At 42.8% G+C, this 22,788-nt stretch overlaps 5 non-coding genes across 5 annotated transcripts; all 5 read left to right on the top strand.

Moving 5' to 3' along the window:
* The first annotated feature begins 1,734 nt into the window (after positions 1 to 1,734).
* On the top strand, positions 1,735 to 1,856 carry TRNAL-CAA (transfer RNA leucine (anticodon CAA)). Its single transcript has 2 exons — positions 1,735 to 1,772; positions 1,811 to 1,856. It is a non-coding gene; the product is annotated as a tRNA-Leu (tRNA).
* Positions 1,857 to 3,622: 1,766 nt separating this feature from the next.
* TRNAL-CAA (transfer RNA leucine (anticodon CAA)) lies at positions 3,623 to 3,744 on the top strand. Its single transcript has 2 exons — positions 3,623 to 3,660; positions 3,699 to 3,744. It is a non-coding gene; the product is annotated as a tRNA-Leu (tRNA).
* Positions 3,745 to 5,509: 1,765 nt separating this feature from the next.
* On the top strand, positions 5,510 to 5,631 carry TRNAL-CAA (transfer RNA leucine (anticodon CAA)). Its single transcript has 2 exons — positions 5,510 to 5,547; positions 5,586 to 5,631. It is a non-coding gene; the product is annotated as a tRNA-Leu (tRNA).
* A 7,042-nt stretch (positions 5,632 to 12,673) lies between these two features.
* Positions 12,674 to 12,795, top strand: TRNAL-CAA (transfer RNA leucine (anticodon CAA)). The gene is made up of 2 exons: positions 12,674 to 12,711; positions 12,750 to 12,795. It is a non-coding gene; the product is annotated as a tRNA-Leu (tRNA).
* Positions 12,796 to 15,315: 2,520 nt separating this feature from the next.
* TRNAL-CAA (transfer RNA leucine (anticodon CAA)) lies at positions 15,316 to 15,437 on the top strand. The gene is made up of 2 exons: positions 15,316 to 15,353; positions 15,392 to 15,437. It is a non-coding gene; the product is annotated as a tRNA-Leu (tRNA).
* Positions 15,438 to 22,788: the final 7,351 nt, after the last annotated feature.

Below are 22,788 nucleotides of genomic sequence, written 5' to 3'. Positions count from 1 at the left end.
GATGTATTTTAAAACGTCCAAATTACACAAAACCATGTCAGGATTGCCGAGGTGTCTAAGGCTACAGATTCAAGGGTTCTTAGTTTCATTGGATCACGATGTGAATCTGTGTATTCCGGTCCTCGTTCGTGGGCGTGGGTTCGAATTCCACTTCTGAAACGATGTGTTTTATGAAAATAACTGGAAGAGATGTAATTTTAAACGTCTAAATGACTTAAAACCACGGCAGGATGGCCGAGCGATAGTAAGGCGCCAGACTCAAGGGTTCTTAGTTTCATTGGTTCACGATGTCAATCTGTGTATTCTGGGCCTCGTATGAGGGCGTGGGTTCGAATCCCACTTCTGACACGATATATTTTATGGAAATATCTGGAAGAGATATAATTTTAAAACGTCCAAATTACACAAAACCATTTCAGGATTTCCGAGCGGTCTAAGGCTACAGATTCAAGGGTTCTTAGTTTCATTGGATCACGATGTGATTCTGTTTATTCTGGTCCTCGTTTGAGAGAGTGCGTTCGAATTCCATTTCTGACACGATGTTTTACGAAAATAACTGGAAGAGATGTAATTTAAAAACGTCCAAATTACACAAAATCACGTCAGGATGGCCGAACGGTCTAAGGCGCCAGACTCAAGGGGCTTAGCTTACTTCGTTCACGATGTGAATCTGTGTTATTCTGGGCCTCGTATGAGGGCGTGGGTTCGAATCCCTTTTCTGACACGATATGTTTTATGAAAATAACTGGAAGAGATGTAATTTTAAAACGTCCAAATTACACTAAACCACGCCAGGATGACCGAGCGGTCTAAGGCGACAGACTCAAGGGTTCTTAGTTTCATTGGTTCACGATGTCAATCTGTGTGTTCTGGGCCTCGTATGAGGGCGTGGGTTCGAATCCCACTTCTGACACGATATGTTTTATGAAAATAACTGGAAGAGATGTAATTTTAAAACGTCCAAATTACACAAAACCATGTCAGCATTGCCGAGCGGTCTAAGGCTACAGATTCAAGGGTTCTTAGTTTCATTGGTTCACGATGTCAATCTGTGTATTCTGGGCCTCGTATGAGGGCGTGGGTTCGAATCCCACTTCTGACACGATATGTTTTATGAAAATAACTGGAAGAGATGTAATTTTAAACGTCTAAATGACCTAAAACCACGGCAGGATGGCCGAGCGGTGTAAGGCGCCAGACTCAAGGGGCTTAGCTTCCTTCGTTCACGATGTGAAACTGTGTCATTCTGGGCCTCGTATGAGGGCGTGGGTTCGAATCCCACTTCTGACACGATATGTTTTATGAAAATAACTGGAAGAGATGTAATTTTAAAACGTCCAAATTACACTAAACCACGTCAGGATGACCGAGCGGTCTAAGGCGACAGACTCAAGGGTTCTTAGTTTCATTGGTTCACGATGTCAATCTGTGTATTCTGGGCCTCGTATGAGGGCGTGGGTTCCAATCCCACTTCTGACACGATATGTTTTATGAAAATAACTGGAAGAGATGTAATTTTAAAACGTCCAAATTACACAAAACCATGTCAGGATTGCCGAGCGGTCTAAGGCTACAGATTCAAGGGTTCTTAGTTTCATTTGTTCACGATGTCAATCTGTGTATTCTGGGCTTCGTATGAGGGCGTGGGTTCGAATCCCACTTCTGACACGATATGTTTTATGAAAATAACTGGAAGAGATGTAATTTTAAAACGTCCAAATTACACAAAATCACGTCAGGATGGCCGAGCGGTCTAAGGCGCCAGACTCAAGGGGCTTAGCTTCCTTCGTTCACGATGTGAATCTGTGAATTCTGGTCCTCGTATGAGGGCGTGGGTTTGAATCCCACTTCTGACACGATATGTTTTATGAAAATAACTGGAAGAGATGTAATTTTAAAACGTCCAAATTACACTAAACCACGCCAGGATGACCGAGCGGTCTAAGGCGACAGACTCAAGGGTTCTTAGTTTCATTGGTTCACGAAGTCAATCTGTGTGTTCTGGGCCTCGTATGAGGGCGTGGGTTCGAATCCCACTTCTGACACGATATGTTTTATGAAAATAACTGGAAGAGATGTAATTTTAAAACGTCCAAATTACACAAAACCATGTCAGCATTGCCGAGCGGTCTAAGGCTACAGATTCAAGGGTTCTTAGTTTCATTGGTTCACGATGTCAATCTGTGTATTCTGGGCCTCGTATGAGGGCGTGGGTTCGAATCCCACTTCTGACACGATATGTTTTATGAAAATAACTGGAAGAGATGTAATTTTAAACGTCTAAATGACCTAAAACCACGGCAGGATGGCCGAGCGGTGTAAGGCGCCGGACTCAAGGGGCTTAGCTTCCTTCGTTCACGATGTGAAACTGTGTCATTCTGGGCCTCGTATGTGGGCGTGGGTTCGAATCCCACTTCTGACACGATATGTTTTATGAAAATAACTGGAAGAGATGTAATTTTAAAACGTCCAAATTACACTAAACCACGTCAGGATGACCGAGCGGTCTAAGGCGACAGACTGAAGGGTTCTTAGTTTCATTGGTTCACGATGTCAATCTGTGTATTCTGGGCCTCGTATGAGGGCGTGGGTTCGAATCCCACTTCTGACACGATATGTTTTATGAAAATAACTGGAAGAGATGTAATTTTAAAACGTCCAAATTACACAAAACCATGTCAGCATTGCCGAGCGGTCTAAGGCTACAGATTCAAGGGTTCTTAGTTTCATTGGTTCACGATGTCAATCTGTGTATTCTGGGCCTCGTATGAGGGCGTGGGTTCGAATCCCACTTCTGACACGATATGTTTTTGGAAAATAACTGGAAGAGATGTAATTTTAAAACGTCCAAATTACACAAAACCATGTCAGGTTTGCCGAGCGGTCTAAGTCTACAGATTCAAGGGTTCTTAGTTTCATTGGATCACGATGTGAATCTGTGTATTCCGGTCCTCGTTTGAGGGCGTGGGTTCGAATCCCACTTCTGACACGATATGTTTTATGAAAATAACTGGAAGAGATGTAATTTTAAAACGTCCAAATTACACTAAACCACGTCAGGATGACCGAGCGGTCTAAGGCGACAGACTCAAGGGTTCTTAGTTTCATTGGTTCACGATGTCAATCTGTGTATTCTGGGTCTCGTATGAGGGCGTGGGTTCGAATCCCACTTCTGACACGATATGTTTTATGAAAATAACTGGAAGAGATGTAATTTTAAAACGTCCAAATTACACAAAACCATGTCAGGATTGCCGAGCGGTCTAAGGCTACAGATGCAAGGGTTCTTAGTTTCATTGGTTCACGATGTCAATCTGTGTATTCTGGGCCTCGTATGAGGGCGTGGGTTCGAATCCCACTTCTTACACGATATGTTTTTTGAAAATAACTGGAAGAGATGTAATTTTAAAACGTCCAAATTACACAAAACCATGTCAGCATTGCCGAGCGGTCTAAGGCTACAGATTCAAGGGTTCTTAGTTTCATTTGTTCACGATGTCAATCTGTGTATTCTGGGCCTCGTATGAGGGCGTGGGTTCGAATCCCACTTCTGACACGATATGTTTTACAAAAATAACTGGAAGAGATGTAATTTTAAAACGTCCAAATTACACAAAATCACGTCAGGATGGCCGAGCGGTCTAAGGCGCCAGACTCAAGGGGCTTAGCTTCCATCGTTCACGATGTGAATCTGTGAATTCTGGTCCTCGTATGAGGGCGTGGGTTTGAATCCCACTTCTGACACGATATGTTTTATGAAAATAACTGGAAGAGATGTAATTTTAAAACGTCCAAATTACACTAAACCACGCCAGGATGACCGAGCGGTCTAAGGCGACAGACTCAAGGGTTCTTAGTTTCATTGGTTCACGATGTCAATCTGTGTGTTCTGGGCCTCGTATGAGGGCGTGGGTTCGAATCCCACTTCTGACACGATATGTTTTATGAAAATAACTGGAAGAGATGTAATTTTAAAACGTCCAAATTACACAAAACCATGTCAGCATTGCCGAGCGGTCTAAGGCTATAGATTCAAGGGTTCTTAGTTTCATTGGTTCACGATGTCAACCTGTGTATTCTGGGCCTCGTATGAGGGCGTGGGTTCGAATCCCACTTCTGACACGATATGTTTTATGAATATAACTGGAAGAGATGTAATTTTAATCGTCTAAATGACCTAAAACCACGGCAGGATGGCCGAGCGGTGTAAGGCGCCGGACTCAAGGGGTTTAGCTTCCTTCGTTCACGATGTGAAACTGTGTCATTCTGGGCCTCGTATGAGGGCGTGGGTTCCAATCCCACTTCTGACACGATATGTTTTATGAAAATAACTGGAAGAGATGTAATTTTAAAACGTCCAAATTACACAAAACCATGTCAGGTTTGCCGAGCGGTCTAAGGCTACAGATTCAAGGGTTCTTAGTTTCATTGGATCACGATGTGAATCTGTGTATTCCGGTCCTCGTTTGAGGGCGTGGGTTCGAATTCCACTTCTGAAACGATGTGTTTTATGAAAATAACTGGAAGAGATGTAATTTTAAAACGTCCAAATTACACAAAACCATGTCAGGATTGCCGAGCTGTCTAAGGCTACAGATTCAAGGGTTCTTAGTTTCATTGGATCACGATGTGAATCTATGTATTCCGGTCCTCGTTTGAGGGCGTGGGTTCGAATTCCACTTCTGAAACGATATGTTTTATGAAAATAACAGGAAGAGATGTAATTTTAAAACGTCCAAATTACACTAAACCACGCCAGGATGACCGAGCGGTCTAAGGCGACAGACTCAAGGGTTCTTAGTTTCATTGGTTCACGATGTCAATCTGTGTATTCTGGGCCTCGTATGAGGGCGTGGGTTCGAATCCCACTTCTGACACGATATGTTTTATGAAAATAACTGGAAGAGATGTAATTTTAAAACGTCCAAATTACACAAAACCATGTCAGGATTGCCGAGCTGTCTAAGGCTACAGATTCAAGGGTTCTTAGTTTCATTGGATCACGATGTGAATCTATATATTCCGGTCCTCGTTTGAGGGCGTGGGTTCGAATTCCACTTCTGAAACGATATGTTTTATGAAAATAACTGGAAGAGATGTAATTTTAAAACGTCCAAATTACACTAAACCACGCCAGGATGACCGAGCGGTCTAAGGCGACAGACTCAAGGGGCTTAGCTTCCTTCGTTCACGATGTGAATCTGTGAATTCTGGTCCTCGTATGAGGGCGTGGGTTTGAATCCCACTTCTGACACGATATGTTTTATGAAAATAACTGGAAGAGATGTAATTTTAAAACGTCCAAATTACACAAAACCATGTCAGGATGACCGAGCGGTCTAAGGCGACAGACTCAAGGGTTCTTAGTTTCATTGGTTCACGATGTCAATCTGTGTGTTCTGGGCCTCGTATGAGGGCGTGGGTTCGAATCCCACTTCTGACACGATATGTTTTATGAAAATAACTGGAAGAGATGTAATTTTAAAACGTCCAAATTACACAAAATCACGTCAGGATGGCCGAGCGGTCTAAGGCGCCAGACTCAAGGGGCTTAGCTTCCTTCGTTCACGATGTGAATCTGTGAATTCTGGTCCTCGTATGAGGGCGTGGGTTTGAATCCCACTTCTGACACGATATGTTTTATGAAAATAACTGGAAGAGATGTAATTTTAAAACGTCCAAATTACACTAAACCACGTCAGGATGACCGAGCGGTCTAAGGCGACAGACTCAAGGGTTCTTAGTTTCATTGGTTCACGATGTCAATCTGTGTGTTCTGGGCCTCGTATGAGGGCGTGGGTTCGAATCCCACTTCTGGCACGATATGTTTTATGAAAATAACTGGAAGAGATGTAATTTTAAAACGTCCAAATTACACAAAACCATGTCAGGATTGCCGAGCGGTCTAAGGCTACAGATTCAAGGGTTCTTAGTTTCATTGGTTCACGATGTCAATCTGTGTATTCCGGTCCTCGTTTGAGGGCGTGGGTTCGAATTCCACTTCTGAAACGATGTGTTTTATGAAAATAACTGGAAGAGATGTAATTTTAAAACGTCCAAATTACACAAAACCATGTCAGGATTGCCGAGCTGTCTAAGGCTACAGATTCAAGGGTTCTTAGTTTCATTGGATCACGATGTGAATCTATGTATTCCGGTCCTCGTTTGAGGGCGTGGGTTCGAATTCCACTTCTGAAACGATATGTTTTATGAAAATAACTGGAAGAGATGTAATTTTAAAACGTCCAAATTACACTAAACCACGCCAGGATGACCGAGCGGTCTAAGACGACAGACTCAAGGGTTCTTAGTTTCATTGGTTCACGATGTCAATCTGTGTATTCTGGGCCTCGTATGAGGGCGTGGGTTCGAATCCCACTTCTGACACGATATGTTTTATGAAAATAACTGGAAGAGATGTAATTTTAAAACGTCCAAATTACACAAAACCATGTCAGGATTGCCGAGCTGTCTAAGGCTACAGATTCAAGGGTTCTTAGTTTCATTGGATCACGATGTGAATCTATGTATTCCGGTCCTCGTTTGAGGGCGTGGGTTCGAATTCCACTTCTGAAACGATATGTTTTATGAAAATAACTGGAAGAGATGTAATTTTAAAACGTCCAAATTACACTAAACCACGCCAGGATGACCGAGCGGTCTAAGGCGACAGACTCAAGGGGCTTAGCTTCCTTCGTTCACGATGTGAATCTGTGAATTCTGGTCCTCGTATGAGGGCGTGGGTTTGAATCCCACTTCTGACACGATATGTTTTATGAAAATAACTGGAAGAGATGTAATTTTAAAACGTCCAAATTACACAAAACCATGTCAGGATGACCGAGCGGTCTAAGGCGACAGACTCAAGGGTTCTTAGTTTCATTGGTTCACGATGTCAATCTGTGTGTTCTGGGCCTCGTATGAGGGCGTGGGTTCGAATCCCACTTCTGACACGATATGTTTTATGAAAATAACTGGAAGAGATGTAATTTTAAAACGTCCAAATTACACAAAATCACGTCAGGATGGCCGAGCGGTCTAAGGCGCCAGACTCAAGGGGCTTAGCTTACTTCGCTCACGATGTGAATCTGTGAATTCTGGTCCTCGTATGAAGGAGTGGGTTCGAATCCCACTTCTGACACGATATGTTTTATGAAAATAACTGGAAGAGATGTAATTTAAAACGTCCAAATTACACTAAACCACGTCAGGATGACCGAGCGGTCTAAGGCGACCGACTCAAGGGTTCTTAGTTTCATTGGTCCACGATGTCAATCTGTGTGTTCTGGGCCTCGTATGAGGGCGTGGGTTCGAATCCCACTTCTGACACGATATGTTTTATGAAAATAACTGGAAGAGATGTAATTTTAAAACGTCCAAATTACACAAAACCATGTCAGGATTGCCGAGCGGTCTAAGGCTACAGATTCAAGGGTTCTTAGTTTCATTGGTCCACGATGTCAATCTGTGTATTCTGGGCCTCGTATGAGGGCGTGGGTTCGAATCCCTTTTCTGACACGATATGTTTTATGAAAATAACTGGAAGAGATGTATTTTAAAACGTCCAAATCACACAAAACCATGTCAGGATTGCCGAGGTGTCTAAGGCTACAGATTCAAGGGTTCTTAATTTCATTGGATCACGATGTGAATCTGTGTATTCTGGTCCTCGTTTGTGGGCGTGGGTTCGAATTCCACTTCTGAAACGATGTGTTTTATGAAAATAACTGGAAGAGATGTAATTTTAAACGTCTAAATGACTTAAAACCACCGCAGGATGGCCGAGCGATAGTAAGGCGCCAGACTCAAGGGTTCTTAGTTTCATTGGTTCACGATGTCAATCTGTGTATTCTGGGCCTCGTATGAGGGCGTGGGTTCGAATCCCACTTCTGACACGATATATTTTATGGAAATAACTGGAAGAGATATAATTTTAAAACGTCCAAATTACACAAAACCATTTCAGGATGGCCGAGCGGTCTAAGGCGCCAGACTCAAGGGGCTTAGCTTACTTCGTTCACGATGTGAATCTGTGAATTCTGGTCCTCGTATGAAGGAGTGGGTTCGAATCCCACTTCTGACACGATATGTTTTATGAAAATAACTGGAAGAGATGTAATTTTAAAACGTCCAAATTACACTTAACCACGTCAGGATGACCGAGCGGTCTAAGGCGACCGACTCAAGGGTTCTTAGTTTCATTGGTCCACGATGTCAATCTGTGTGTTCTGGGCCTCGTATGAGGGCGTGGGTTCGAATCCCACTTCTGACACGATATGTTTTATGAAAATAACTGGAAGAGATGTAATTTTAAAACGTCCAAATTACACAAAACCATGACAGGATTACCGAGCGGTCTAAGGCTACAGATTCAAGGGTTCTTAGTTTCATTGGTTCACGATGTCAATCTGTGTATTCTGGGCCTCGTATGAGGGCGTGGGTTCGAATCCCACTTCTGACACGATATGTTTTATGAAAATAACTGGAAGAGATGTAATTTTCAAACGTCCAAATTACACAAAATCACGTCAGGATGGCCCAGCGGTCTAAGGCGCCAGGCTCTAGGGGCTTAGCTTCCTTCGTTCACGAAGTGAATCTGTGTTATTCTGGGCCTCGTATGAGGGCGTGGGTTCGAATCCCTTTTCTGACACGATATGTTTTATGAAAATAACTGGAAGAGATGTATTTTAAAACGTCCAAATTACACAAAACCATGTCAGGATTGCCGAGGTGTCTAAGGCTACAGATTCAAGGGTTCTTAGTTTCATTGGATCACGATGTGAATCTGTGTATTCCGGTCCTCGTTTGTGGGCGTGGGTTCGAATTCCACTTCTGAAACGATGTGTTTTATGAAAATAACTGGAAGAGATGTAATTTTAAACGTCTAAATGACTTAAAACCACGGCAGGATGGCCGAGCGACAGTAAGGCGCCAGACTCAAGGGTTCTTAGTTTCATTGGTTCACGATGTCAATCTGTGTATTCTGGGCCTCGTATGAGGGCGTGGGTTCGAATCCCACTTCTGACACGATATATTTTATGGAAATAACTGGAAGAGATATAATTTTAAAACGTCCAAATTACACAAAACCATTTCAGGATTGCCGAGCGGTCTAAGGCTACAGATTCAAGGGTTCTTAGTTTCATTGGATCACGATGTGATTCTGTTTATTCTGGGCCTCGTTTGAGAGAGTGCGTTCGAATTCCATTTCTGACACGATGTTTTACGAAAATAACTGGAAGAGATGTAATTTAAAAACGTCCAAATTACACAAAATCACGTCAGGATGGCCGAACGGTCTAAGGCGCCAGACTCAAGGGGCTTAGCTTCCTTCGTTCACGAAGTGAATCTGTGTTATTCTGGGCCTCGTATGAGGGCGTGGGTTCGAATCCCTTTTCTGACACGATATGTTTTATGAAAATAACTGGAAGAGATGTATTTTAAAACGTCCAAATTACACAAAACCATGTCAGGATTGCCGAGGTGTCTAAGGCTACAGATTCAAGGGTTCTTAGTTTCATTGGATCACGATGTGAATCTGTGTATTCCGGTCCTCGTTCGTGGGCGTGGGTTCGAATTCCACTTCTGAAACGATGTGTTTTATGAAAATAACTGGAAGAGATGTAATTTTAAACGTCTAAATGACTTAAAACCACGGCAGGATGGCCGAGCGATAGTAAGGCGCCAGACTCAAGGGTTCTTAGTTTCATTGGTTCACGATGTCAATCTGTGTATTCTGGGCCTCGTATGAGGGCGTGGGTTCGAATCCCACTTCTGACACGATATATTTTATGGAAATATCTGGAAGAGATATAATTTTAAAACGTCCAAATTACACAAAACCATTTCAGGATTTCCGAGCGGTCTAAGGCTACAGATTCAAGGGTTCTTAGTTTCATTGGATCACGATGTGATTCTGTTTATTCTGGTCCTCGTTTGAGAGAGTGCGTTCGAATTCCATTTCTGACACGATGTTTTACGAAAATAACTGGAAGAGATGTAATTTAAAAACGTCCAAATTACACAAAATCACGTCAGGATGGCCGAACGGTCTAAGGCGCCAGACTCAAGGGGCTTAGCTTACTTCGTTCACGATGTGAATCTGTGTTATTCTGGGCCTCGTATGAGGGCGTGGGTTCGAATCCCTTTTCTGACACGATATGTTTTATGAAAATAACTGGAAGAGATGTAATTTTAAAACGTCCAAATTACACTAAACCACGCCAGGATGACCGAGCGGTCTAAGGCGACAGACTCAAGGGTTCTTAGTTTCATTGGTTCACGATGTCAATCTGTGTGTTCTGGGCCTCGTATGAGGGCGTGGGTTCGAATCCCACTTCTGACACGATATGTTTTATGAAAATAACTGGAAGAGATGTAATTTTAAAACGTCCAAATTACACAAAACCATGTCAGCATTGCCGAGCGGTCTAAGGCTACAGATTCAAGGGTTCTTAGTTTCATTGGTTCACGATGTCAATCTGTGTATTCTGGGCCTCGTATGAGGGCGTGGGTTCGAATCCCACTTCTGACACGATATATTTTATGGAAATAACTGGAAGAGATATAATTTTAAAACGTCCAAATTACACAAAACCATTTCAGGATTGCCGAGCGGTCTAAGGCTACAGATTCAAGGGTTCTTAGTTTCATTGGATCACGATGTGATTCTGTTTATTCTGGGCCTCGTTTGAGAGAGTGCGTTCGAATTCCATTTCTGACACGATGTTTTACGAAAATAACTGGAAGAGATGTAATTTAAAAACGTCCAAATTACACAAAATCACGTCAGGATGGCCGAACGGTCTAAGGCGCCAGACTCAAGGGGCATAGCTTCCTTCGTTCACGAAGTGAATCTGTGTTATTCTGGGCCTCGTATGAGGGCGTGGGTTCGAATCCCTTTTCTGACACGATATGTTTTATGAAAATAACTGGAAGAGATGTATTTTAAAACGTCCAAATTACACAAAACCATGTCAGGATTGCCGAGGTGTCTAAGGCTACAGATTCAAGGGTTCTTAGTTTCATTGGATCACGATGTGAATCTGTGTATTCCGGTCCTCGTTCGTGGGCGTGGGTTCGAATTCCACTTCTGAAACGATGTGTTTTATGAAAATAACTGGAAGAGATGTAATTTTAAACGTCTAAATGACTTAAAACCACGGCAGGATGGCCGAGCGATAGTAAGGCGCCAGACTCAAGGGTTCTTAGTTTCATTGGTTCACGATGTCAATCTGTGTATTCTGGGCCTCGTATGAGGGCGTGGGTTCGAATCCCACTTCTGACACGATATATTTTATGGAAATATCTGGAAGAGATATAATTTTAAAACGTCCAAATTACACAAAACCATTTCAGGATTTCCGAGCGGTCTAAGGCTACAGATTCAAGGGTTCTTAGTTTCATTGGATCACGATGTGATTCTGTTTATTCTGGTCCTCGTTTGAGAGAGTGCGTTCGAATTCCATTTCTGACACGATGTTTTACGAAAATAACTGGAAGAGATGTAATTTAAAAACGTCCAAATTACACAAAATCACGTCAGGATGGCCGAACGGTCTAAGGCGCCAGACTCAAGGGGCTTAGCTTACTTCGTTCACGATGTGAATCTGTGTTATTCTGGGCCTCGTATGAGGGCGTGGGTTCGAATCCCTTTTCTGACACGATATGTTTTATGAAAATAACTGGAAGAGATGTAATTTTAAAACGTCCAAGTTACACTAAACCACGCCAGGATGACCGAGCGGTCTAAGGCGACAGACTCAAGGGTTCTTAGTTTCATTGGTTCACGATGTCAATCTGTGTGTTCTGGGCCTCGTATGAGGGCGTGGGTTCGAATCCCACTTCTGACACGATATGTTTTATGAAAATAACTGGAAGAGATGTAATTTTAAAACGTCCAAATTACACAAAACCATGTCAGCATTGCCGAGCGGTCTAAGGCTACAGATTCAAGGGTTCTTAGTTTCATTGGTTCACGATGTCAATCTGTGTATTCTGGGCCTCGTATGAGGGCGTGGGTTCGAATCCCACTTCTGACACGATATGTTTTATGAAAATAACTGGAAGAGATGTAATTTTAAACGTCTAAATGACCTAAAACCACGGCAGGATGGCCGAGCGGTGTAAGGCGCCAGACTCAAGGGGCTTAGCTTCCTTCGTTCACGATGTGAAACTGTGTCATTCTGGGCCTCGTATGAGGGCGTGGGTTCGAATCCCACTTCTGACACGATATGTTTTATGAAAATAACTGGAAGAGATGTAATTTTAAAACGTCCAAATTACACTAAACCACGTCAGGATGACCGAGCGGTCTAAGGCGACAGACTCAAGGGTTCTTAGTTTCATTGGTTCACGATGTCAATCTGTGTATTCTGGGCCTCGTATGAGGGCGTGGGTTCGAATCCCACTTCTGACACGATATGTTTTATGAAAATAACTGGAAGAGATGTAATTTTAAAACGTCCAAATTACACAAAACCATGTCAGGATTGCCGAGCGGTCTAAGGCTACAGATTCAAGGGTTCTTAGTTTCATTTGTTCACGATGTCAATCTGTGTATTCTGGGCTTCGTATGAGGGCGTGGGTTCGAATCCCACTTCTGACACGATATGTTTTATGAAAATAACTGGAAGAGATGTAATTTTAAAACGTCCAAATTACACAAAATCACGTCAGGATGGCCGAGCGGTCTAAGGCGCCAGACTCAAGGGGCTTAGCTTCCTTCGTTCACGATGTGAATCTGTGAATTCTGGTCCTCGTATGAGGGCGTGGGTTTGAATCCCACTTCTGACACGATATGTTTTATGAAAATAACTGGAAGAGATGTAATTTTAAAACGTCCAAATTACACTAAACCACGCCAGGATGACCGAGCGGTCTAAGGCGACAGACTCAAGGGTTCTTAGTTTCATTGGATCACGATGTGAATCTGTGTATTCCGGTCCTCGTTTGAGGGCGTGGGTTCGAATTCCACTTCTGAAACGATGTGTTTTATGAAAATAACTGGAAGAGATGTAATTTTAAAACGTCCAAATTACACAAAACCATGTCAGGATTGCCGAGCTGTCTAAGGCTACAGATTCAAGGGTTCTTAGTTTCATTGGATCACGATGTGAATCTATGTATTCCGGTCCTCGTTTGAGGGCGTGGGTTCGAATTCCACTTCTGAAACGATATGTTTTATGAAAATAACTGGAAGAGATGTAATTTTAAAACGTCCAAATTACACTAAACCACGCCAGGATGACCGAGCGGTCTAAGGCGACAGACTCAAGGGTTCTTAGTTTCATTGGTTCACGATGTCAATCTGTGTATTCTGGGCCTCGTATGAGGGCGTGGGTTCGAATCCCACTTCTGACACGATATGTTTTATGAAAATAACTGGAAGAGATGTAATTTTAAAACGTCCAAATTACACAAAACCATGTCAGGATTGCCGAGCTGTCTAAGGCTACAGATTCAAGGGTTCTTAGTTTCATTGGATCACGATGTGAATCTATATATTCCGGTCCTCGTTTGAGGGCGTGGGTTCGAATTCCACTTCTGAAACGATATGTTTTATGAAAATAACTGGAAGAGATGTAATTTTAAAACGTCCAAATTACACTAAACCACGCCAGGATGACCGAGCGGTCTAAGGCGACAGACTCAAGGGGCTTAGCTTCCTTCGTTCACGATGTGAATCTGTGAATTCTGGTCCTCGTATGAGGGCGTGGGTTTGAATTCCACTTCTGAAACGATGTGTTTTATGAAAATAACTAGAAGAGATGTAATTTTAAACGTCTAAATGACTTAAAACCACGGCAGGATGGCCGAGCGGTGTAAGGCGCCAGACTCAAGGGGCTTAGCTTCCTTCGTTCACGATGTGAAACTGTGTCATTCTGGGCCTCGTATGAGGGCGTGGGTTCGAATCCCACTTCTGACACGATATATTTTATGAAAATAACTGGAAGAGATGTAATTTTAAAACGTCCAAATTACACTAAACCATGTCAGGATTGCCGAGCGGTCTAAGGCGACAGACTCAAGGGTTCTTAGTTTCATTGGTTCACGATGTCAATCTGTGTATTCTGGGCCTCGTATGAGGGCGTGGGTTCGAATCCCACTTCTGACACGATATGTTTTATGAAAATAACTGGAAGAGATGTAATTTTAAAACGTCCAAATTACACTAAACCACGTCAGGATGACCGAGCGGTCTAAGGCGACAGACTCAAGGGTTCTTAGTTTCATTGGATCACGATGTGAATCTGTGTATTCCGGTCCTCGTTTGAGGGCGTGGGTTCGAATTCCACTTCTGAAACGATGTGTTTTATGAAAATAACTGGAAGAGATGTAATTTTAAAACGTCCAAATTACACAAAACCATGTCAGGATTGCCGAGCTGTCTAAGGCTACAGATTCAAGGGTTCTTAGTTTCATTGGATCACGATGTGAATCTATGTATTCCGGTCCTCGTTTGAGGGCGTGGGTTCGAATTCCACTTCTGAAACGATATGTTTTATGAAAATAACTGGAAGAGATGTAATTTTAAAACGTCCAAATTACACTAAACCACGCCAGGATGACCGAGCGGTCTAAGGCGACAGACTCAAGGGTTCTTAGTTTCATTGGTTCACGATGTCAATCTGTGTATTCTGGGCCTCGTATGAGGGCGTGGGTTCGAATCCCACTTCTGACACGATATGTTTTATGAAAATAACTGGAAGAGATGTAATTTTAAAACGTCCAAATTACACAAAACCATGTCAGGATTGCCGAGCTGTCTAAGGCTACAGATTCAAGGGTTCTTAGTTTCATTGGATCACGATGTGAATCTATATATTCCGGTCCTCGTTTGAGGGCGTGGGTTCGAATTCCACTTCTGAAACGATATGTTTTATGAAAATAACTGGAAGAGATGTAATTTTAAAACGTCCAAATTACACTAAACCACGCCAGGATGACCGAGCGGTCTAAGGCGACAGACTCAAGGGGCTTAGCTTCCTTCGTTCACGATGTGAATCTGTGAATTCTGGTCCTCGTATGAGGGCGTGGGTTTGAATCCCACTTCTGACACGATATGTTTTATGAAAATAACTGGAAGAGATGTAATTTTAAAACGTCCAAATTACACAAAACCATGTCAGGATGACCGAGCGGTCTAAGGCGACAGACTCAAGGGTTCTTAGTTTCATTGGTTCACGATGTCAATCTGTGTGTTCTGGGCCTCGTATGAGGGCGTGGGTTCGAATCCCACTTCTGACACGATATGTTTTATGAAAATAACTGGAAGAGATGTAATTTTAAAACGTCCAAATTACACAAAATCACGTCAGGATGGCCGAGCGGTCTAAGGCGCCAGACTCAAGGGGCTTAGCTTCCTTCGTTCACGATGTGAATCTGTGAATTCTGGTCCTCGTATGAGGGCGTGGGTTTGAATCCCACTTCTGACACGATATGTTTTATGAAAATAACTGGAAGAGATGTAATTTTAAAACGTCCAAATTACACTAAACCACGTCAGGATGACCGAGCGGTCTAAGGCGACAGACTCAAGGGTTCTTAGTTTCATTGGTTCACGATGTCAATCTGTGTGTTCTGGGCCTCGTATGAGGGCGTGGGTTCGAATCCCACTTCTGGCACGATATGTTTTATGAAAATAACTGGAAGAGATGTAATTTTAAAACGTCCAAATTACACAAAACCATGTCAGGATTGCCGAGCGGTCTAAGGCTACAGATTCAAGGGTTCTTAGTTTCATTGGTTCACGATGTCAATCTGTGTATTCCGGTCCTCGTTTGAGGGCGTGGGTTCGAATTCCACTTCTGAAACGATGTGTTTTATGAAAATAACTGGAAGAGATGTAATTTTAAAACGTCCAAATTACACAAAACCATGTCAGGATTGCCGAGCTGTCTAAGGCTACAGATTCAAGGGTTCTTAGTTTCATTGGATCACGATGTGAATCTATGTATTCCGGTCCTCGTTTGAGGGCGTGGGTTCGAATTCCACTTCTGAAACGATATGTTTTATGAAAATAACTGGAAGAGATGTAATTTTAAAACGTCCAAATTACACTAAACCACGCCAGGATGACCGAGCGGTCTAAGGCGACAGACTCAAGGGTTCTTAGTTTCATTGGTTCACGATGTCAATCTGTGTATTCTGGGCCTCGTATGAGGGCGTGGGTTCGAATCCCACTTCTGACACGATATGTTTTATGAAAATAACTGGAAGAGATGTAATTTTAAAACGTCCAAATTACACAAAACCATGTCAGGATTGCCGAGCTGTCTAAGGCTACAGATTCAAGGGTTCTTAGTTTCATTGGATCACGATGTGAATCTATGTATTCCGGTCCTCGTTTGAGGGCGTGGGTTCGAATTCCACTTCTGAAACGATATGTTTTATGAAAATAACTGGAAGAGATGTAATTTTAAAACGTCCAAATTACACTAAACCACGCCAGGATGACCGAGCGGTCTAAGGCGACAGACTCAAGGGGCTTAGCTTCCTTCGTTCACGATGTGAATCTGTGAATTCTGGTCCTCGTATGAGGGCGTGGGTTTGAATCCCACTTCTGACACGATATGTTTTATGAAAATAACTGGAAGAGATGTAATTTTAAAACGTCCAAATTACACAAAACCATGTCAGGATGACCGAGCGGTCTAAGGCGACAGACTCAAGGGTTCTTAGTTTCATTGGTTCACGATGTCAATCTGTGTGTTCTGGGCCTCGTATGAGGGCGTGGGTTCGAATCCCACTTCTGACACGATATGTTTTATGAAAATAACTGGAAGAGATGTAATTTTAAAACGTCCAAATTACACAAAATCACGTCAGGATGGCCGAGCGGTCTAAGGCGCCAGACTCAAGGGGCTTAGCTTACTTCGCTCACGATGTGAATCTGTGAATTCTGGTCCTCGTATGAAGGAGTGGGTTCGAATCCCACTTCTGACACGATATGTTTTATGAAAATAACTGGAAGAGATGTAATTTAAAACGTCCAAATTACACTAAACCACGTCAGGATGACCGAGCGGTCTAAGGCGACCGACTCAAGGGTTCTTAGTTTCATTGGTCCACGATGTCAATCTGTGTGTTCTGGGCCTCGTATGAGGGCGTGGGTTCGAATCCCACTTCTGACACGATATGTTTTATGAAAATAACTGGAAGAGATGTAATTTTAAAACGTCCAAATTACACAAAACCATGTCAGGATTGCCGAGCGGTCTAAGGCTACAGATTCAAGGGTTCTTAGTTTCATTGGTCCACGATGTCAATCTGTGTATTCTGGGCCTCGTATGAGGGCGTGGGTTCGAATCCCTTTTCTGACACGATATGTTTTATGAAAATAACTGGAAGAGATGTATTTTAAAACGTCCAAATCACACAAAACCATGTCAGGATTGCCGAGGTGTCTAAGGCTACAGATTCAAGGGTTCTTAATTTCTTTGGATCACGATGTGAATCTGTGTATTCTGGTCCTCGTTTGTGGGCGTGGGTTCGAATTCCACTTCTGAAACGATGTGTTTTATGAAAATAACTGGAAGAGATGTAATTTTAAACGTCTAAATGACTTAAAACCACCGCAGGATGGCCGAGCGATAGTAAGGCGCCAGACTCAAGGGTTCTTAGTTTCATTGGTTCACGATGTCAATCTGTGTATTCTGGGCCTCGTATGAGGGCGTGGGTTCGAATCCCACTTCTGACACGATATATTTTATGGAAATAACTGGAAGAGATATAATTTTAAAACGTCCAAATTACACAAAACCATTTCAGGATGGCCGAGCGGTCTAAGGCGCCAGACTCAAGGGGCTTAGCTTACTTCGTTCACGATGTGAATCTGTGAATTCTGGTCCTCGTATGAAGGAGTGGGTTCGAATCCCACTTCTGACACGATATGTTTTATGAAAATAACTGGAAGAGATGTAATTTTAAAACGTCCAAATTACACTTAACCACGTCAGGATGACCGAGCGGTCTAAGGCGACCGACTCAAGGGTTCTTAGTTTCATTGGTCCACGATGTCAATCTGTGTGTTCTGGGCCTCGTATGAGGGCGTGGGTTCGAATCCCACTTCTGACACGATATGTTTTATGAAAATAACTGGAAGAGATGTAATTTTAAAACGTCCAAATTACACAAAACCATGACAGGATTACCGAGCGGTCTAAGGCTACAGATTCAAGGGTTCTTAGTTTCATTGGTTCACGATGTCAATCTGTGTATTCTGGGCCTCGTATGAGGGCGTGGGTTCGAATCCCACTTCTGACACGATATGTTTTATGAAAATAACTGGAAGAGATGTAATTTTCAAACGTCCAAATTACACAAAATCACGTCAGGATGGCCCAGCGGTCTAAGGCGCCAGGCTCTAGGGGCTTAGCTTCCTTCGTTCACGAAGTGAATCTGTGTTATTCTGGGCCTCGTATGAGGGCGTGGGTTCGAATCCCTTTTCTGACACGATATGTTTTATGAAAATAACTGGAAGAGATGTATTTTAAAACGTCCAAATTACACAAAACCATGTCAGGATTGCCGAGGTGTCTAAGGCTACAGATTCAAGGGTTCTTAGTTTCATTGGATCACGATGTGAATCTGTGTATTCCGGTCCTCGTTTGTGGGCGTGGGTTCGAATTCCACTTCTGAAACGATGTGTTTTATGAAAATAACTGGAAGAGATGTAATTTTAAACGTCTAAATGACTTAAAACCACGGCAGGATGGCCGAGCGACAGTAAGGCGCCAGACTCAAGGGTTCTTAGTTTCATTGGTTCACGATGTCAATCTGTGTATTCTGGGCCTCGTATGAGGGCGTGGGTTCGAATCCCACTTCTGACACGATATATTTTATGGAAATAACTGGAAGAGATATAATTTTAAAACGTCCAAATTACACAAAACCATTTCAGGATTGCCGAGCGGTCTAAGGCTACAGATTCAAGGGTTCTTAGTTTCATTGGATCACGATGTGATTCTGTTTATTCTGGGCCTCGTTTGAGAGAGTGCGTTCGAATTCCATTTCTGACACGATGTTTTACGAAAATAACTGGAAGAGATGTAATTTAAAAACGTCCAAATTACACAAAATCACGTCAGGATGGCCGAACGGTATAAGGCGCCAGACTCAAGGGGCTTAGCTTCCTTCGTTCACGAAGTGAATCTGTGTTATTCTGGGCCTCGTATGAGGGCGTGGGTTCGAATCCCTTTTCTGACACGATATGTTTTATGAAAATAACTGGAAGAGATGTATTTTAAAACGTCCAAATTACACAAAACCATGTCAGGATTGCCGAGGTGTCTAAGGCTACAGATTCAAGGGTTCTTAGTTTCATTGGATCACGATGTGAATCTGTGTATTCCGGTCCTCGTTCGTGGGCGTGGGTTCGAATTCCACTTCTGACACGATATGTTTTATGAAAATAACTGGAAGAGATGTAATTTTCAAACGTCCAAATTACACAAAATCACGTCAGGATGGCCCAGCGGTCTAAGGCGCCAGGCTCTAGGGGCTTAGCTTCCTTCGTTCACGAAGTGAATCTGTGTTATTCTGGGCCTCGTATGAGGGCGTGGGTTCGAATCCCTTTTCTGACACGATATGTTTTATGAAAATAACTGGAAGAGATGTATTTTAAAACGTCCAAATTACACAAAACCATGTCAGGATTGCCGAGGTGTCTAAGGCTACAGATTCAAGGGTTCTTAGTTTCATTGGATCACGATGTGAATCTGTGTATTCCGGTCCTCGTTTGTGGGCGTGGGTTCGAATTCCACTTCTGAAACGATGTGTTTTATGAAAATAACTGGAAGAGATGTAATTTTAAACGTCTAAATGACTTAAAACCACGGCAGGATGGCCGAGCGACAGTAAGGCGCCAGACTCAAGGGTTCTTAGTTTCATTGGTTCACGATGTCAATCTGTGTATTCTGGGCCTCGTATGAGGGCGTGGGTTCGAATCCCACTTCTGACACGATATATTTTATGGAAATAACTGGAAGAGATATAATTTTAAAACGTCCAAATTACACAAAACCATTTCAGGATTGCCGAGCGGTCTAAGGCTACAGATTCAAGGGTTCTTAGTTTCATTGGATCACGATGTGATTCTGTTTATTCTGGGCCTCGTTTGAGAGAGTGCGTTCGAATTCCATTTCTGACACGATGTTTTACGAAAATAACTGGAAGAGATGTAATTTAAAAACGTCCAAATTACACAAAATCACGTCAGGATGGCCGAACGGTCTAAGGCGCCAGACTCAAGGGGCTTAGCTTCCTTCGTTCACGAAGTGAATCTGTGTTATTCTGGGCCTCGTATGAGGGCGTGGGTTCGAATCCCTTTTCTGACACGATATGTTTTATGAAAATAACTGGAAGAGATGTATTTTAAAACGTCCAAATTACACAAAACCATGTCAGGATTGCCGAGGTGTCTAAGGCTACAGATTCAAGGGTTCTTAGTTTCATTGGATCACGATGTGAATCTGTGTATTCCGGTCCTCGTTCGTGGGCGTGGGTTCGAATTCCACTTCTGAAACGATGTGTTTTATGAAAATAACTGGAAGAGATGTAATTTTAAACGTCTAAATGACTTAAAACCACGGCAGGATGGCCGAGCGATAGTAAGGCGCCAGACTCAAGGGTTCTTAGTTTCATTGGTTCACGATGTCAATCTGTGTATTCTGGGCCTCGTATGAGGGCGTGGGTTCGAATCCCACTTCTGACACGATATATTTTATGGAAATATCTGGAAGAGATATAATTTTAAAACGTCCAAATTACACAAAACCATTTCAGGATTTCCGAGCGGTCTAAGGCTACAGATTCAAGGGTTCTTAGTTTCATTGGATCACGATGTGATTCTGTTTATTCTGGTCCTCGTTTGAGAGAGTGCGTTCGAATTCCATTTCTGACACGATGTTTTACGAAAATAACTGGAAGAGATGTAATTTAAAAACGTCCAAATTACACAAAATCACGTCAGGATGGCCGAACGGTCTAAGGCGCCAGACTCAAGGGGCTTAGCTTACTTCGTTCACGATGTGAATCTGTGTTATTCTGGGCCTCGTATGAGGGCGTGGGTTCGAATCCCTTTTCTGACACGATATGTTTTATGAAAATAACTGGAAGAGATGTAATTTTAAAACGTCCAAATTACACTAAACCACGCCAGGATGACCGAGCGGTCTAAGGCGACAGACTCAAGGGTTCTTAGTTTCATTGGTTCACGATGTCAATCTGTGTGTTCTGGGCCTCGTATGAGGGCGTGGGTTCGAATCCCACTTCTGACACGATATGTTTTATGAAAATAACTGGAAGAGATGTAATTTTAAAACGTCCAAATTACACAAAACCATGTCAGCATTGCCGAGCGGTCTAAGGCTACAGATTCAAGGGTTCTTAGTTTCATTGGTTCACGATGTCAATCTGTGTATTCTGGGCCTCGTATGAGGGCGTGGGTTCGAATCCCACTTCTGACACGATATATTTTATGGAAATAACTGGAAGAGATATAATTTTAAAACGTCCAAATTACACAAAACCATTTCAGGATTGCCGAGCGGTCTAAGGCTACAGATTCAAGGGTTCTTAGTTTCATTGGATCACGATGTGATTCTGTTTATTCTGGGCCTCGTTTGAGAGAGTGCGTTCGAATTCCATTTCTGACACGATGTTTTACGAAAATAACTGGAAGAGATGTAATTTAAAAACGTCCAAATTACACAAAATCACGTCAGGATGGCCGAACGGTCTAAGGCGCCAGACTCAAGGGGCTTAGCTTCCTTCGTTCACGAAGTGAATCTGTGTTATTCTGGGCCTCGTATGAGGGCGTGGGTTCGAATCCCTTTTCTGACACGATATGTTTTATGAAAATAACTGGAAGAGATGTATTTTAAAACGTCCAAATTACACAAAACCATGTCAGGATTGCCGAGGTGTCTAAGGCTACAGATTCAAGGGTTCTTAGTTTCATTGGATCACGATGTGAATCTGTGTATTCCGGTCCTCGTTCGTGGGCGTGGGTTCGAATTCCACTTCTGAAACGATGTGTTTTATGAAAATAACTGGAAGAGATGTAATTTTAAACGTCTAAATGACTTAAAACCACGGCAGGATGGCCGAGCGATAGTAAGGCGCCAGACTCAAGGGTTCTTAGTTTCATTGGTTCACGATGTCAATCTGTGTATTCTGGGCCTCGTATGAGGGCGTGGGTTCGAATCCCACTTCTGACACGATATATTTTATGGAAATATCTGGAAGAGATATAATTTTAAAACGTCCAAATTACACAAAACCATTTCAGGATTTCCGAGCGGTCTAAGGCTACAGATTCAAGGGTTCTTAGTTTCATTGGATCACGATGTGATTCTGTTTATTCTGGTCCTCGTTTGAGAGAGTGCGTTCGAATTCCATTTCTGACACGATGTTTTACGAAAATAACTGGAAGAGATGTAATTTAAAAACGTCCAAATTACACAAAATCACGTCAGGATGGCCGAACGGTCTAAGGCGCCAGACTCAAGGGGCTTAGCTTACTTCGTTCACGATGTGAATCTGTGTTATTCTGGGCCTCGTATGAGGGCGTGGGTTCGAATCCCTTTTCTGACACGATATGTTTTATGAAAATAACTGGAAGAGATGTAATTTTAAAACGTCCAAATTACACTAAACCACGCCAGGATGACCGAGCGGTCTAAGGCGACAGACTCAAGGGTTCTTAGTTTCATTGGTTCACGATGTCAATCTGTGTGTTCTGGGCCTCGTATGAGGGCGTGGGTTCGAATCCCACTTCTGACA

Source organism: Phalangium opilio, unplaced genomic scaffold (assembly GCF_054372755.1).
Source record: "Phalangium opilio isolate 3A_F unplaced genomic scaffold, DU_Popi_V2 ptg000100l_1, whole genome shotgun sequence".
NCBI classification, from domain to species: domain Eukaryota; kingdom Metazoa; phylum Arthropoda; class Arachnida; order Opiliones; family Phalangiidae; genus Phalangium; species Phalangium opilio.
This window is presented reverse-complemented; position numbering and strand designations above follow the sequence as displayed.